Genomic DNA, 17455 nt, shown 5'->3' on the forward strand with positions numbered 1-17455 from the left:
CCTCTCCCCTACCAAGACAATGAAGAGGTTTGGTCCATATTTGAGTTCTTACATCATGTTATCAAGCCTACAAAACAAATATATTGTAAACACAAAAATATTAAAATATAATGTTTTATATTTCAAATATTATTAAAAAATACAAATTGAATGGTGCTCTCTAGCAAATTAGATTGTACATAAACAAAAATTAATATACATTTTTAAAAATTTCTTCAATACAATTATTGTACCTTTAGTAATTTTAAAATATGGTATTAAAATATGGTATTAATGTAATTTCTAATTTTATATCCATATTTTTTTCTTTATGTAGAGATCTTTTAAACTTCAATATAAATTTTCAATGCATTTGATGAATTTAATCATTTTTTAATCTTGTTTTTCTCATTTATAAATAATTTTAATCTCAACTTTACCTACAAAATTATTAAACTAGCACTAAATGGATACCAACTGTGAGTAACAATGTAGACTTCCTTATGTCAAACTCGTGTATGTATGCATAGGTTGCGGCTAAGAACATAACTCACAAAATACAATATAAAAATTGTCATTCTCATGTATTTAAGTAATGATGGAGATCTCTTCAAGTGTGGTAAATTTTTTGAATCAAGAAGTAAGTAGTGTCAAACTTGAATTTGAATCTAGGTGATATGGATGGTGATGGAACTAGTGTAGATTATGGGGGTGGTAAAGGCTTTGTTGTCATCAATGGGCAAGGTGGTATTACTCGTGTTGGCATGAGCCTTTTGGGATGAAGAGGCATAATGAAATAGACCATACTGCAGCTAAGCTCAATCTTTTCCTTGAAATTACTATGACCTGTACGATGAAGAACAGAAGTTGAATCCTTTCCTCGAAACATGCAAATGGGAAAATTAGGGAGGAATTTTCCAAGAACTTCTAGGGGTAGGAAAATGCCAAGAACTTGTTCAAACCCTAGTCTATATAGTTAAAAAATAGGGGAGGAAAATGCCTGGAACTTATTCAATCCTCGGTGCCTATAGGGGAAAAAATGGTGGGAAAATGCCTCAAGCAACTTGTCAAGGCCCTGGTCTATAAAATGCAAAAAAAGGGAAGAAAATTTGGCTAGAACTTATTTAGTTACTGGTGTATAAAGGGCCAATAAAGGTAAGTAGATACAAGGAAAAAATGTTAGAAAATGCCTAAAACTGTACAGGAAAAATGGTTGTAACTTATTTAGTCCCTGAATTGTACAGGAAAGATAGGGGATGAAAATGCCTAGAATTGTATAGGAATAACAACGGATAGAACATTGGGGGGAAGGGAAAGAAAGATACTTTGAAAAATATGAATTGCTATGTTTGTCAGCCACTACAAAAAAAGTTGGGGCCTCCTTAAGAAAGTTAAGGCGAGTTCAGTTTCTAGGAAACATCCAACAGAATAAAGGAAAATTCTAGTTGAGGGGAGCCAAGGTGGGTACCCTAACTTCAGGGACCACTAAGATTCTCATGTGGGTTCTCAATTTTTTATCTTTTATTTAATTAGTCTAGTATGGAAATGTATGGAATCATGTTTAATGGTGTGTTGAGGTGGCATCACATCACAGGTGGGTTTTTTTTTTTAAATTCTCTCTTTCAAAATATGCATTGATGGAATATTTTGTACCACTATAAGTCTCTTTTGTTCATATACTAGTCTAAAATGATCACCTAACATATCAGCTTTTGGACCTACTCACATATTGACTCCTCTCTCCTACCAAGACAATGAAGAGGTTTGGTCTATATTTGAGTTCACACATGTGGTTACAAAACAAATATATTGTAAACACAAAAATATTAAAATCTAATGTTTTACATTTCAAATATTATTAAAAAATACAAATTGAATGGTGCTCTCTAGCATATTAGATTATACATTGAAAAAATTAATATACATTTTTTAAAAATTCTTCAATACAATTATTCTACCTCTTCTAATTTGTAAGTATCAGTTTTGTTAAAGCGTTTAGCTTTGGTCTAACAATAACTATGAATCGATGGTCATATATATTTTTTCTAAGATCATTTAAGGCATGATTGAAACTTACTATGATTCCTTTGATATTTAGATCACTATCGATCTATACTTTATAGTGGATCATAGATCATAATGTTTGGTAATACATTGTTAGACTTGTGTTAAGTCTATAACAAATTAGGAATGATTAGTTAACACTAAACAACTGTGAGGATGAATGTTCATGTCTCCATTCGATGACATGACCATTCACCCCCACACCCTTCCACATGATATGTATACTTGAACCTCCTAAATAAACAAGGTATCAAAATCTATTAATGTAAGCATATCAAAGTATCAAAGGACATTCTAAGTTCAAGAATATTATTTTATCTCTATTATTTCTACACTAACTTCTATAGATTATGGAGTGATCTATCCTTCGTCGACAATGTTCATACTTGCATTAAAATTGTGCATAAGTCTGCCTTTGAATTTGAAATTTGGTAAGGAACTTTACATGGTATCAAAGCAGGCAAACCCTAGGCCTATTCAAACTGAAACATCTATAATGGATTAGAATGCCTCTACAATGTCATATTAGAAATATGGTTCAAGATGGTCCTGATGGAATATCAATGTCTTCTTAAATGATTGTAATATCCCTAGTGTTCAATGTTTGATGTGTTTGGGCCTGGTGCGAAGAGTATAAGATCGAGCATATATTTTGAAAAGGTTATTGATTTATTTTTCAAATGCAAAGATCCAATGCATGTGGACTATTGGTCTTGGTTTACAGAACTTGTCATGACATCTACGTGTCCTCCAAAACAAATATGTAAGATGGAGGAGGTTGTGTGAAGGTTGGATAGGGATGGGCCACTAGATGTGGAGAAATTGAGAAAATTTTCTTTTCAGACTATGTCTCAATAGTGTGCCCAAATATAGAAGTGAGACCAGGAGACCAAATTGCACTACAAACTGATAATGATGCCACAACTTATGCCATCAATGGTCTATGGAAATTGATTGGCCTAATATTTTATTCTGTATTAAGGTGAGAGAATAAACATATTGGTTATATGGATTTAATCCCTATTTGTCTTTGGCTTCTTGCACAAAAAGGATCAGTCTTACAAAGGATATATGCATGCATTACCAAACTGAATAGGTGGTCAAATATCAAGTAGGCATAATGAACATCTTATTAAATCACCTAGATTAGGCTAGTACCAGCATAAGCTTTGACAGTAAAATTTTGAACATATGAAATGAAACCCATAATGGAAAATTCATTGGAAGCACTAAAAATTGGAGATGCTCTCAGCAACAAAGATGAGAATTGAGATAACAGATTATGTATTAATGGTGTTTGGCATTTTAGCTTGGTTAAAACCTAAATCCAAGTTCATGGGCTTCAAGATTGTTGGTCTGATGACTCGTCGATCTATTCAAGCTATCAATTTGCTATAGTGAGAATATTACTTTGCAGACCTGTACACAGACACTAATAACACTTATGACTACCTAATGGATATGCAGAATTGGTCAGAAAGTTCATTCTCTCACATTCACATCTGACTCATGAAAACTCCATGAAATGTGCTAATGTGTACACAAGAATTGATTGCAAATAATTTCTCTTGCAGAGTAAGTTATAGATGGATGTTGTGGTCAATATAAACTTTGGAGAAGAATCCTTGTGGTGTAATGCATAGATCATATGTAGAATGATCTAAGTACTAGAAAGCAAAATTTAGTTGACCTCCTATCAGTCAATGTGGTAGACACACAAAATACACTAGTCAATGTGGCGTCATGACTCTAAAGAACCATAAGTCATTCATTATAAAGGAAACCATAGCATATGATGGGTTAATATTATAATGATGGAAAGTGTGTATATATAGAATATAATCTATCAGTAGATGGTAGAGTCATAAAGATAAATATTCTATGAAGGATGAAAATTGATTCATACATTATATTTCCTATATGGGCTCACCTTATGGAAAGGAAATATTTGAAACAAAAAGATGAAAGCATATGGAATTCAAATTTAGAGGGAGTCTGGCATCTTCGAAGAGGTCAAAATTTAGATGAACTTGAGCTTCAAAGGGAGCAGATGGGTTCAGTCAACTTATGACAATCCCAACCATAGTGGTTGAGAGGGAGTTTCATTATTGAAGGCAAAATACTTATGAGGTAAACTTTATTTAATTGATTGTTATACTAATGAAATCATTTAATTCCTTATGGGCCTTGTGGTAATCATGAGGAAGTGATGACTTCCATATGATTATCACTTGTATTTGTTAATGTTATTGGAAGATGACGATCTTACAATCATGACAGATACCGTGTGATGGCTATAACAGATCATGATAGATGATTTCTAGCATGGTTGATTCATTTCCCTAAACTAGACCATAACCTTCTATATTGTGATAGAAATCGTGCGATGGTTGAAACATATCACAATAGATTATGAATGTTCCTATGGTAAGTGCACATTACCTTTGAACATTTTGAGTTATGGTGAATATTATGAGACTTGATATTCTTGGTCATACCATATCTCTGATATCATATTGAGGGGTATGTGCAGGATCATGGTGTGCCAAACAATGGCAATCTGAAAAATCTGTAGTTCTGAAATATCTCAAACCATTTCAAAATCCATTCCAACTTTTTTCCCATCCACCCTGATACTAAATGAAAACAATTATTATATTTATAAGGTCTACTATATCTTTTGATACCAAAGCTATATGGTCAACTTTAAAAACATCCTTAAAATGTGCTTTTGGCTTATTTTTATGTGATTTTTACTTCAAACATGTAGCTGACGACTTTTTTTCACCAATATTTGATGAAATGAAAAGGGTTTCTTAAGAATGTTCTCATATTTCCTTAAATGTAAGGTTTGTCAAATTATGAGTTTAGTAAGTAATTATTACTTATTTTCTAATGGAGTTACATATAAAGTGCTAATTGACACACTACTTGAAAAACAACTATAACTTTCAAATGGTACAACATTTTTTAAATGTAAAAGATGCATCATATTCTATGTTTCTTCTACTATAAGGAAAAAAATGAAAAATTGAATTTTGCAGAGCTTTGAATTAGTTAAGGTGGTCAGACACGAGAGTTTTTTTATTTCAAAAATACTAAATTCAAAAATTAATTATTCATTATTTATTTAAAATAAAAATACCCAAAAATGTGTGTCACATTTAAGCATGAGTCTACTACTTATATTTAGAATATTATTAAAAAATATTATCATTTGATTTTTATTAAGGTGGTCAAACATACGTTTACTTCTTATTTTTGTTTTGAATTTTTTTTAATATTGCATTAAAATTCAAATTTTTGTCCAATCAATTTTTATTTTTTTGGCCTAAGTCCTAGTAGTTTAGAAACTAGATTCAATTTGCTAGAGATTCTTTTCTCTCAACCTTTTGATATAAAGTTAATAACAAGTAGAAAATTGTACGCCAAGTTGACATAATCCTGGTTTTCTAATTTTTTATTGCCACTTAAGAGCACAGTTTGGTTGACCATGATCATGCACATACCTTGAGGTGATATCTTAAAATGGGTATCACATGTTAGGTGATTCCTCATATTATGTGTTAGGTGATATGTAAAACTAGGTATCACACGTTAGGTGATTCCTCATATCACATGTTAGGTGATATGTAAAACTAGGTATCACATGTTGGGTGAATCCTCATATCACATGTTAGGTGATATGTAAAACTAGGTATCACATGTTGGTTGATTCCTCATATCATGTGTTAGGTGATATGTAAAACTAGGTATCACATGTTAGGTGATTCATCATATCACATGTTAGGTGATATGTAAAACAAGACCATCACATGTTAGGTGATTCCTCATATCATGTGTTAGGTGATATATAAAACAAGATATCACATGTTCAGTGATTCTACATATCACGTGTTAGGTGATATGTAAAAATAGGTTAGATGATACTTCATATCATGTGTTATGTGATCACAAGATATATAATATGGATATACCATGATCCCTTATGGTGGATATCATGAGACTTGAGATCTATGTACACACCATAACTGGAAATAATATCATGAGACTTGATTTTCTTAAATATATCTAGATGATATCACTTTTAGATAAGGTGAGCTTATATATATGTACTTTTTCTTCCCTAGCTAAGAGGGAGTGTTAAAGGATGTAGCTTCAGTCTGACAATAAATGTGATATTCACAATTAAAACCGATGGTCATATATATATTTTTTGAGAACATTTAAGGCACGATCAAAACTTACTCTAATTCCTTTGATATTTAGATCACTATCGATCTATACTTTATATAGGGCCACCAATCATAAAGTTTGGTAATATATTGTTAGACTTGTGTTAAGTTTGTAAAAAATTAGGAATGATTAGTTAACACCGAACAAGTGCAAGGATGAATGTTCATGTCTCCATTCAAAGACATGACCATTCACCCCGACACCCTTCCACATGATATGTATACTTGATCTGCATGAATAAACAAGGTATCAAAATCTATTAATGCAAGCATATCAAAGGATTGAAGGACATTCTAAGTTCAAGAATATTATTTTATCTCTATTTTTTCTACACTAACTTCTAAATATTCTAGAGTGAATCTATCCTTTGTCAATAGTGTTCATACTTGCATTAAAATTGTGCATCAATCTGCCTCCGAATTCGAAATCTAGTAAAAAACTTAACGAGTTTAATAATTTTTATAAGTAGAAGTATATCTATTGATAATCAATATATTTAGCAATGTTTATTTGAAAAGATGTTTTATATTATAAAAGACAACTTTTGAGACGTTCCTTTCTTCATATCTAAGAAAAAACACTAACTTGCAAGTAATATTTTCATTAAATGAAGTCTTGCAAAAATATAATTCTATAACCCCAATATTTTTATATCTACCTTTCATTTTTTCTTTCGTTTCGAAAATGAATTCCTTTTGAGGGATGCTCATGTAGTTGGCAAACATACCAAAGTTATTGGAATAAACATGTTATAGAATAATTAGTTGGTGATGTAATGTTTTTGTACTTCCAATTACTTTTGGGTAGTTTCCAACACTATGCCCTCTTAACCATCTATGCCCTATATTATTAACCCCTTCACATTAGAAGGTAGCAACCCTTGGATTGTATATATTGCATTTGGTAATATAATATACATCTTTATGTCATGTTTTTGCGAGTAGTATTTGTTTACGATATTACTATATGGTAGGTTATGGTATTTTGTTTACGCTACATGATCAAGTAGTCCCTTTTGGGGGTAAACAATGGTCTTCTTGCAAGACACTACCCCCATATATTTAATTCATGTACAATTAATATGAAATCTAGATCATAGTATTATAGTTGAGTTTTTGTCTCTTCAAGTAATATGATTAAAATATAATTAGTACAACAAATTCCTTCTAAGAATCAATTATGTATAAAATAAGTGTAGTTGTAAGGGATTTTTAAATAGGTGGAAGACAAATTCACACTTTTGTACCTACTTGAATTGTTTTTATTCTTGTTATGGAGGTTCTATGGTTGGATGCCTTGGAAAATAGTATTCACAAGCTTTTAATAATATCCATCTATTCCCATAAAACTTCTTTCTTTTGATAGATTCTATGGATAAGCTAGTCAATAATAGTTGAGATCTTAGTTGGATTCACTAAAATTCAATCATCTAATATGATTTCTTCTGGGTGAATTTCCCTAAAGTTTATTCTTTTATAGTACAATTCCTACAAACTCTTCATGCTCTTATAGATTCCTTGAATCGATTGTAATATTATCGAAGAACATTATAAACACAAACATACCTATGAAATTTTTTAGAGTAATAAGGTATTCTCTTGTTAATTAAATCATTTTGAATTATTAAGTCACTTATTATCTCTAGTTTACTTAAGCTACATTTTAGGCATATAATAATTCACTATTTTATTGATTATTATCATACAACCTAGGTTAGTTAACTTTTAGGGTTTTGATATCCTTTTGCAAGGATTCATCTCTCTCTCTCTCTCTCTCTCTCTCTCTCTCTCTCTCTCTCTCTCGTTATCTATATATTGAATTTGATTCAACATACATTCTATTGGTTCCTGATTTGACAAAATTTTAATAACCTTTTGAGAATATAGTAAATACCTAGGAATTAGCTAAATACCATAACAAATATTCTCATGCAAGCCAATAGGATCAACTGACAAGACTTTACAGTCTTCTTCCCTTTGAATTCTACAGGAGTCATGTGGATATACCTCAGAATTTATTATTATTTTCCTTTATAACAATATTCACCATAAATTCCTCTATAGAAGACATTTTCCTTTGATTCTTCTAATTTAGAGACAAGGTGAGAGATGCACAATAGCTAATTCTCCATACCCTACACCTTTCTAAACTAAGCACATGCTAACTTTATAGATCTACATAGAATACATGAAACTATAAGCATTTGATTTATGAATTTTAACACCATGTAGATTAACATAATTGTCCAATATCAATCTATGACCAATGCCTTATCCATTTGGGCTAGTTACTCACAAGGTTGGACCCATCAATATCATATGCATTCTATCACTTTATGAAAAGAAAATCAATGCTCATTTTCAAACCTCATACTCATTAGAATATCATTAAATACCTTCAATTTTCTTAGAATCATACCAAGAATTTACATAATCAATTTGATTAATAGTAAGACATGAATCAAGATATTATTCAAAATGAATTATAGCTAAGACTTAAAATACTTGTCATTAAATCTCATAAAATTGAAAAGTAACACAAGAAGAGACAAGATTTGAAATAATCAACTAAATATTTTTGTATTTGTATTGATTTGGTTGGAAAAATACAATTAGCCTAGTATCAACCCTCGTACAGTTAAATGGCTCAAATAGATTGAGAACACTATGATTCTATATTTGCATTATATGGACTAGATCAGAAATTTTCACTACACAATCATGGACCAACCCAAGGACATGGATATAACATGTTCCTTTTATAATTTGGATCCTCAATCCAGTCTTGCAAATCCTTTGATAAACAAGGATTGCAACAAGCTTTAGACATGGGAGAGTGATAGACACATGTCTTCTAATTTAACAAGATAAAAAATATAGTTACAGAAGAGACAAAATGTCATTATCAGTAGCTTTACAAAATAGTTACTAGACATACAACTGGCAATTTGTGTGTTTCAAAAGAAGCTTCCTAATCTTTCAAGTAGGCAAATCCATAGTGGGTCAACCATGAAAGTAAGATACCCTATTTAGATAGTTGTTTCTTTCCTTGTTTTTTCTTACTTGTCTCTTTTAGTTGTTGGTTCACTATCCTTTTCAACTTCAGGGGCAACCTCCTCAATAGGTTGTGTAACCCTTTCTATTTCATCTTGGCCATGTGCTAAGTCTTTAATTTCCACCTTTGGATCTTCTATTTTGGAAGCATGTCTTGTTATCCACTCCTTGTAAATAGTATCATTGGGCCAATTAAACTCCATGATTTTTTTTCTATGTGAGTGATGTCTTTCCATTTTGCCTTCAATTTTTTAACCTCAAATATGTACAATTTGTAAAAATTCCTTGCTTCTACCATCTTCTCTACGTTTTGTGCAAATAAATCATTATCATTATTGTTTATTATATCATTCATTTTGTTGCACAACAAGGTATAAAAATCTTATCTCATTCCTTAAAAGTTTTGAGACTATGATCCTTATTGAAAACTAAGGGAAAAAGGTCGAAACTCTTATTCTCATATTTGGAGAGATAGAATCTCATCTTTCTCTATACAAATGCCATGTTTACATCAAACTCTACTAAACCTATTACCTGATCACATGTCTTTTTAATTGAATCATCAATGTGGGCTTTGTCTATGATAGTCATGCATATGTTAATCATCTCTTCATCTTGATTAACCTACTTGTGCAAAATTTTCCTTAGCACATCCTCATTGTCATTAAGAGATTTCCCAATAACCATTTTGATATTTTGTGGTGAACCAATCTAGAATAGATTTTAGATGCAAGGTGTAAAATGGTATTCCTCACCTTTTCTTCATATCTCTGCACCACTTCTATCTAAGAATTCTTAAGATTATTTATTTCTTCCTCAATTTCTTCATTCAATGATTCTCTAGTGTGTAATGGAGTCTAGAAAAACACAAAGATTGGGCCATTGGGGGGTGGTGGCACTGGTGATGATGCAGTCATCATCTGAGATGATTTACCCAATATTGTTTGTATCCCTTATTGCTTTTAAAATATTACAATGATCCTTTCTATTTCACTAATTCTCCTTCATGTTTCATCGTATGCTTCCAACACCTTCTCATACATGTTATTCAAGTCAATAAACTTCTGCTTGTCTTTCCTAGCAACATCCAAGTTAAAATTGGTCATTTCTTTATTCGTAAGGGTTGATTCTACATTGTCAATTTCTTCCACCTTGAAAACCATCAAACTTCCCATCTGGTTTGCATCAAAGGCTTTTTTATGCCTTGACTTATCTCTTTTTTGTAAAGACCATAACATTAGAGATGCTTGGTTTTTGCTAAACTTTACTCCTCTATGAGCCTTCTTAACTTCTTCTTTTGGTTTGTATTTAGTATTTATCTCTTCCCTTGTGGTATCAAATATCTTAGTACTAGCAATATCTTATTTAGGGAGAATTAGCACACTAGAATCATTTAGCATCTATCTTCCCGCTTCTAGAGTAATTTTGCTGAAAATTTCCATCATTTCTTCTTTTATTTCATCTTTTATAACAAAGTCCTCTTTATAAGGTTTCTCTTCTTTCATCTTTCTACATTTGGTTTCAAAATTTGTCATGCTTGACCTCCATAAAAATTGAATAAAATCTCTTGACTTAACAAAATTATCATTTGATATGAATTGTTTGCAGGCTTGCTCTACTAGTAGATCTAACTCCTTACCTCTAAAATTTTCTATTGTAAGATCCATAATTGGCATTAGAGTTGTATGCAAATTTATGTGTCAATGCTTGAATATCAAATCTAAGCTAATAAACACACACACAATGAAGGATTGAAATCAAATGAAATCTTTACCTTTCCTTACCATATGAAACGTGCCTCCATTTTCCTCCTAGTCTTGAGTCTTTTTTATTTGTGAGCCCTCAGATTTTGATTAGCTCCCCTCTACAAGATTGCTTCAAGATGTTGGATATTTATGAGCTTCAATACTAGATCAAATGGAATGATCCTAAAATGAATAAATGATGAACATGGATGATGATGCAAATGAATTATGACAATAGATGATAGATTGCTTGAGAATGCTTCTAATGCTAAAATTGAGTATGAATATAGATGTTGAAATGAGGAGATAAAGGCTCCTTTTATAGACTTTGGATAGACCCTAGCCTAGGTGGCAACATTTGATGGTGGAGAGATGATTAAGGACACATCGACAGATGAGATTGAGTTGATTGAAGAGATGGAGGAAATCAAGGATTTGGTTGAGTTATGAGAGGAAATTTAGGCAAAGGAAAGACACTTGGCAGTCATCTCATCAAGACCTTATTAGAGGACTCCAACTCTTGAGAAAATTCCAAGGACAAGTGTCTCACAAGCCCTTGTTGACTACATGAAGTGGATTGACTGACTCCAAGTTAGTAGAGGAGGAGGAAAAGAACTTAGTCTCCTAGAGACATGTGTCTTAGAGATTGAGTTATTCAAGGCCACATCTCCTCTTTTAATCCCATAAAATAGTACACATGGTTAAGGATAAATAGGATTTTTATTAATTAATTAAAATTAATTATTGGTGCAACTATGAGGTGGAACATGACTTAGACTACTTAAGTGGACTGAAAGACTTAGTCATTTAGGTGAGTAGATAATTAAGTAATTTAAATAAATTACATAATAAAATTAGTTGAGAGACTTAGGATAGTGTAATTGACCTAGGTGAATTAGTTTAATAAATTACATAATTTATTAATACTAATAGAAGAATAATTTTAATTAAATATAAAAATATTTAATTAATTATTACCAAGTGAATTAACTTAATAAATTGAATAATTTATTAAAGCTAATAGAGGAAAATTTATAAATTAAATATTATAATATTTAATTAATTAAAGAAAAAGTGAATTAATTTAATAAATTAAATAATGTATTAAAGTTAATAAAAGAGGTTATATTTAATTAATTGACTTGATTATTTTTAAGTGTATATAGGAGACTCTTATAGCATCCCTTCTTCTAATTCTGTAGTAGTAACCACAATATCATCACGACTTCCCATATGCTTCAAATGTTCAGTTACTGCTTGCTCATTGTTAAAATGCATAAGGGTCTAAGAAGGTGAATATTCCTCAGTCCTTGACAATGTTCCTTCTTCTAATTTATGCCTTTTCAAAGAAGGCTCGGCAGGGTGACTTTCAAAATAATGTCTTGTATAAACTGGGGTAGGATAAGTATTTATTTTCCTCACAATGGCATATCCAATTTTCCTCTAGAGAGTATATCATCCTGGATTTATTTTAGAGCTATTAGAGAGTCTTTTCATCAACTCATTTTCCTTATCAAGATATCCATTTAGCAAGGCATTCTTCTTTTCTTTTAAATCTTGGATAATTTTGGCAAAATTTATCATTAATTTATTCAATTTGTCATCCCACAACTTTGCATCTTTCAAAGGGTCATCATTTTTATCAAGAGCATTACTAAAATCTATGACTTTCCCATGTACCCTCCACTTCTCTTTCTTTATTTCATGGAGACTATAAAGATAATTGATTCTTGATAATATCCTCGAGGTAGTAGAAGTTATGAGTATGATTTTTTACCTTGGTTCTTATTTTAAACATTTCATAGAAACCCTTAGGATCTATGAACCTAGCATGAGATTTTTCCATATTATACTTTTCCATAACTTTTGTCAAATGTTTCCATCCCCTTTAGTTATTACAAATTGACATACAATAGTGAAACTAGGAAAAATCATTCCCCTTGATCTATTTGTCAACTCCTCCTCTTCCAATCCTCCAACCTACCATAAGAATTTTACAACACAAACCTTGAGAGGGACTTGGAAGGGAAACACACGAGGATTTCCTTGAAAACCATAAACTTTGAATACTGTAGAAACTGGGTATGGGATAATATCTCCCTAATTGTGCTTACCTTCAAACTTGTAGCATTCTCCTTTGGTCTAATTAGTTCAAAAAGTGTCTTGGGAATCTGGGGGTTGTCGGGAGTTAACAATGCTCTCATTTTAGAGGCAAAATATCTATCAATACTCACAAAACTAGCATTTAGGACATATCAGCACTCCATAATTGTACTGGCAACTTTTCTCCTTCACACTCTCTTTCTATTTTCATTTCCTTCTCAAATATAGAAACTCCTTTAAAGAGGCATATGTTCTTAAGTAAGGAGTACCATCCAAATGGCTTATCTGTTAGAGTAATTAGATATTTTCTAATTAACTCTAGTCTACTTAAGCTAAACTTTAGGCATATAATAATTAATTCTTTTATTAATTATTATTATGCAACCTAGGTTAGACCTTTTTAGGGTTTTGATCTCCTTTATAAGGATGGCCTCTCTTTGTAATTATTGATTGATTTACTTTTGATAATTGAAATCTCTCTTTTTGCTCATCAAGAATGTCTCATCTAAGGATTTGGAAATTCTAGTCTCCATAGCTTTTTCTCCTATCTTTCTGTGATAGGTGTTTGCATGCAAGTGATACTTGGGAGTTCTAGGGTTGAGGTTTCATCAACTTCAACATGGTATCAAAGCTCTAGATCTTCATGCCCCTATTCTATTTATGAGAGGTTTGGCTTGTCTTTCATATCTGTTCTTTTTCTTTCAGAGGGTTTCATTTTTAAAAGATTTGGTTGTGTTTGGGTACCTCATTGGGCCTTGTTGTCAAGACCCAAATTTACTTTCAGTAGTAGTTTCTAGATTTTTAGCTACTCCCTAAGTTTATCTGAAGGGGGGGGGGGGGTGTTAGAATAATTAGATATTTTTTAATTAACTCTAGTCTACTTAAGCTAAACTTTAGGCATATAATAATTAATTCTTTTATTAATTATTATTATACAACCTAGGTTAGACTTTTTTAGGGTTTTGATCTCCTTTATAAGGATGATAGCTCTTTGTAATTATTGATTGATTCACTTTTGATAATAGAAATCTCTCTTTTTTCTCATCAAGAATGTCTCAACTCTAGATCTGGGATTTCTAGGCTTCATAGCTTTTGCTTCTCTATTTCTATGATAGGTGTTTGCATCCAAGTGATTCTTGGGAGCTATGGAGTTGATCTTTCATCAACTTCAACATTATCAATATTTCCCTTATCTACTCCAATCAATCCGTTGTGAATATCTTTAGCAATATAAGTGGCAAAATCAAAAATTACATCCACCCCATACTATAGTATTTGAACCACCATATGCATTAGTAGAATACGTATATAATCTTTCTCATCAATACCAAAAACTTTACACAAACACATATATACAGCTTGAGTTAGAGGGTTGAGATATTTCTTCAATGATGGTTCAGGTATGGATGATGAAACTAGGGTTAGGTTTCCAATTTTTACGAAGTGCTCCTGTAAAAGCCCACTTCTAAGATAAACCCTTTGAGCTTCATATATCGACTGCAATTTCTCAAGATCAATTACTTCATGGAGGGTGAAAGGAGGGTGCCACATAAAAACTTCATGAATTACTTTTGTTGTGATCTTGAACAACCCACCTTCAAAGTGATTTCTTACCAAACAAAGAACTAGATCGTATCTTTTGGAAAGTAAAATTAAAAGGTTGACATCCATAAAAACCCCTAGGACAACCAACTTTCCCAAATTAAAGTTCCATATATTTTTGTGAGGGGTATCCAGGTTTCTTTGAGAAAACCACTTCTTGAAAAGCTCAAAACCACTTGTGGTTGTATGTGCATCGCTGAGAAAATTCCCCTTATCATAGAAACCCTTATCAATTTTAACCTAAGGGATTTAGGGATCAATGGTTTTCCTTTAGAGGAATCATTAGTTAGCATGTCTAACTATTCTAAAAATTCATCATGTACACTTCTCTCTCAATAGTTTTTTTTTCCATTGAATTCCTTTCAAGGAGGCATTTTGGAATATAAGATATCACACAAAGGATTTTCTTCAATTTTCTCTATCAAAATGAAAAATTTCAAAAAAGAAAAGGTACCCCCTTTAGCTTGCAATCTTGATAACATCTACATGAATGAATCCTAGCTTGCTTGCAAATTCCTATGACATTGAATATCTCTTCCCTTTCACATTTGAACAAGAAGTCAAACACTTTTTTACAAAAATTATGGTGCAAGCACCAATTTTACCCTCATTTGCAATCACGTGAATTTGAAATAAATTCACTATTAATTCATTATAGATAATGAGCATGGAGCTTCATGGACAACTTCAAATATGATTCGTTGATTGAGATATGATCCAATGCCCCTATTTTCATCCAGATGTTGAATCATCCTTTGTGTAATAACGAGGTAGTCAAATGAACCAAATGATGTCAACTATAAATGACCTATACTCTATGGGCTCTTATCTAACCCTTTAAAAAGTTTAGGAACATGTCACATTGTCACATTCTTGTAATACTTAAAGACCTCACAAGTTTTTATAGCGAGAATATGACCACCATTGATCTCCTCCAGATCGAACGGTTGAATACCAAGCAAGAAAATTACAACTTTGGGACACATGGCACACCATCACTTTGTCACATCTGTTAAAAATCTTGCATCTTAGTATAATAACCAAGAGACAACCATTAATCCTTTCACATCTAATGACTCCAAAACAAGATGAGGTAAGTCCACTTCTATCACTTTGGTTGGCCTCATAGGACACATATCATGTTTCACATTTTCACATGAGGTAAAAAGCCTATATGTTTATGAAGCGAGAAAATAACCATTGTAGATCTATCTAGAACTAACATTCTTTGATAAGTAGCCATTTTGGGTCCTTTCACTTTGTGGGGTACGTCTTCAGCCAATAACAATATGCTAAGTGGAGAAAAGCCAACACATTGAAGGACAAAATTACTGGGCCCAAATATACTTCATCATAGTTTAAAATATGCATAAAAAATCCCATCTTTTGAGAGAAACATATTTAAAATAAAATGGTGTCTGCATAGGTAAAACACATAAGGCTAAAGGAGAAATAATTCATCGAAAAAAAAAGGTCCCAAATTGATTCACTAGGTAACAAACAAAAAACCCCCCTTCACAATAAGACAATCCCTTGCATGAATTTTTAAAAGGAATTCAAAGTAACAATAAAGGGAAAGATCTTAGACTTTTTCTAAGGTTTCCTTTTTAAAATCTTTGAAGAAACACAAAGTAGGGCCACAAAATTATAAAATTCATCCCACCCATGATAAAAAATTTAGGAAAATTTTATCCTTGAAACAAATGGCTAGCACATTCAATTCATTCAATACTATTGCAATTTATCTTTTGTACATCAAGTATGTCTCATCTTCTATGGATCTGTGAATTCAAGCCTCCTAAATTTTACTTCTCTCTTTTTGTGATAAATGTTTGCATACAAGTGGTTCATAGGAGTTGTGGGTTGAGTATTCTTCAACTTCAACATCATATCAAAGGTTCAAACCTGCATGCCCTCATTCTCTTCATGAGAGGTTTGGCCATATTTTCTCGATCTTTCTTTAAAGGATTTTTTCATGAGATTAGGGGGGACTTTTTTCTAGTCACTTTGAGCCCAAGTAACATCACCATTTAGATAAGAGCACCCAAAAATCTCCCATTTCCATATAAGGCACACAATTTGAACATAGTTGCAATTTGAGGAAAAAGAAATTTCTTGTAGATTGGGCATGCTTCCTAATGCAATGATTAAATTTAATCCAAAAAATTTCTTTATTATAATAAAAACAAACACATGTTTTCAAGAAAAAAGGTGAAAAAAAAAATCAATTACAAAGCACTTTTTTAAGAAAGGTGTGTGCACGGTTTTCTCTTTAAAAGTGTTGACATCACCAACATACTGACGTAGGAAGGTATTCCTGCATGTATAGAGCATGATGTCATCCACCTATGGGCTAAATTTGATGGTCGCCAAACCATCATCTATTTGAGTTTTTTAATCATAAAAAGTAGCTAATGGTATTTTGGTCATATCATTGTCATAAAGATGTGTTTCTTTATAAAATGTATATCATCAAATAGCTCTTTCTGAGTTTTTCATGATGATGCAAGTTATTTTGGGATTTTATGTTGTTTGGTTTCTTGTTTATGCAGTCAAAGTTAGGGCTTCCATCTTGTATTCCAGGAGTCATATCTTGAGCATCTAACCTCCATTTTTTGAAAACTTTATATCAATGAAAAGTTGGTTCTTTGATCTTTCCATTCATGCTAGTTA

This window comes from Cupressus sempervirens, chromosome 7 (genome assembly GCF_028749045.1).
Source record: "Cupressus sempervirens isolate cs-2001-9-10 chromosome 7, ASM2874904v1, whole genome shotgun sequence".
NCBI lineage: Eukaryota > Viridiplantae > Streptophyta > Pinopsida > Cupressales > Cupressaceae > Cupressus > Cupressus sempervirens.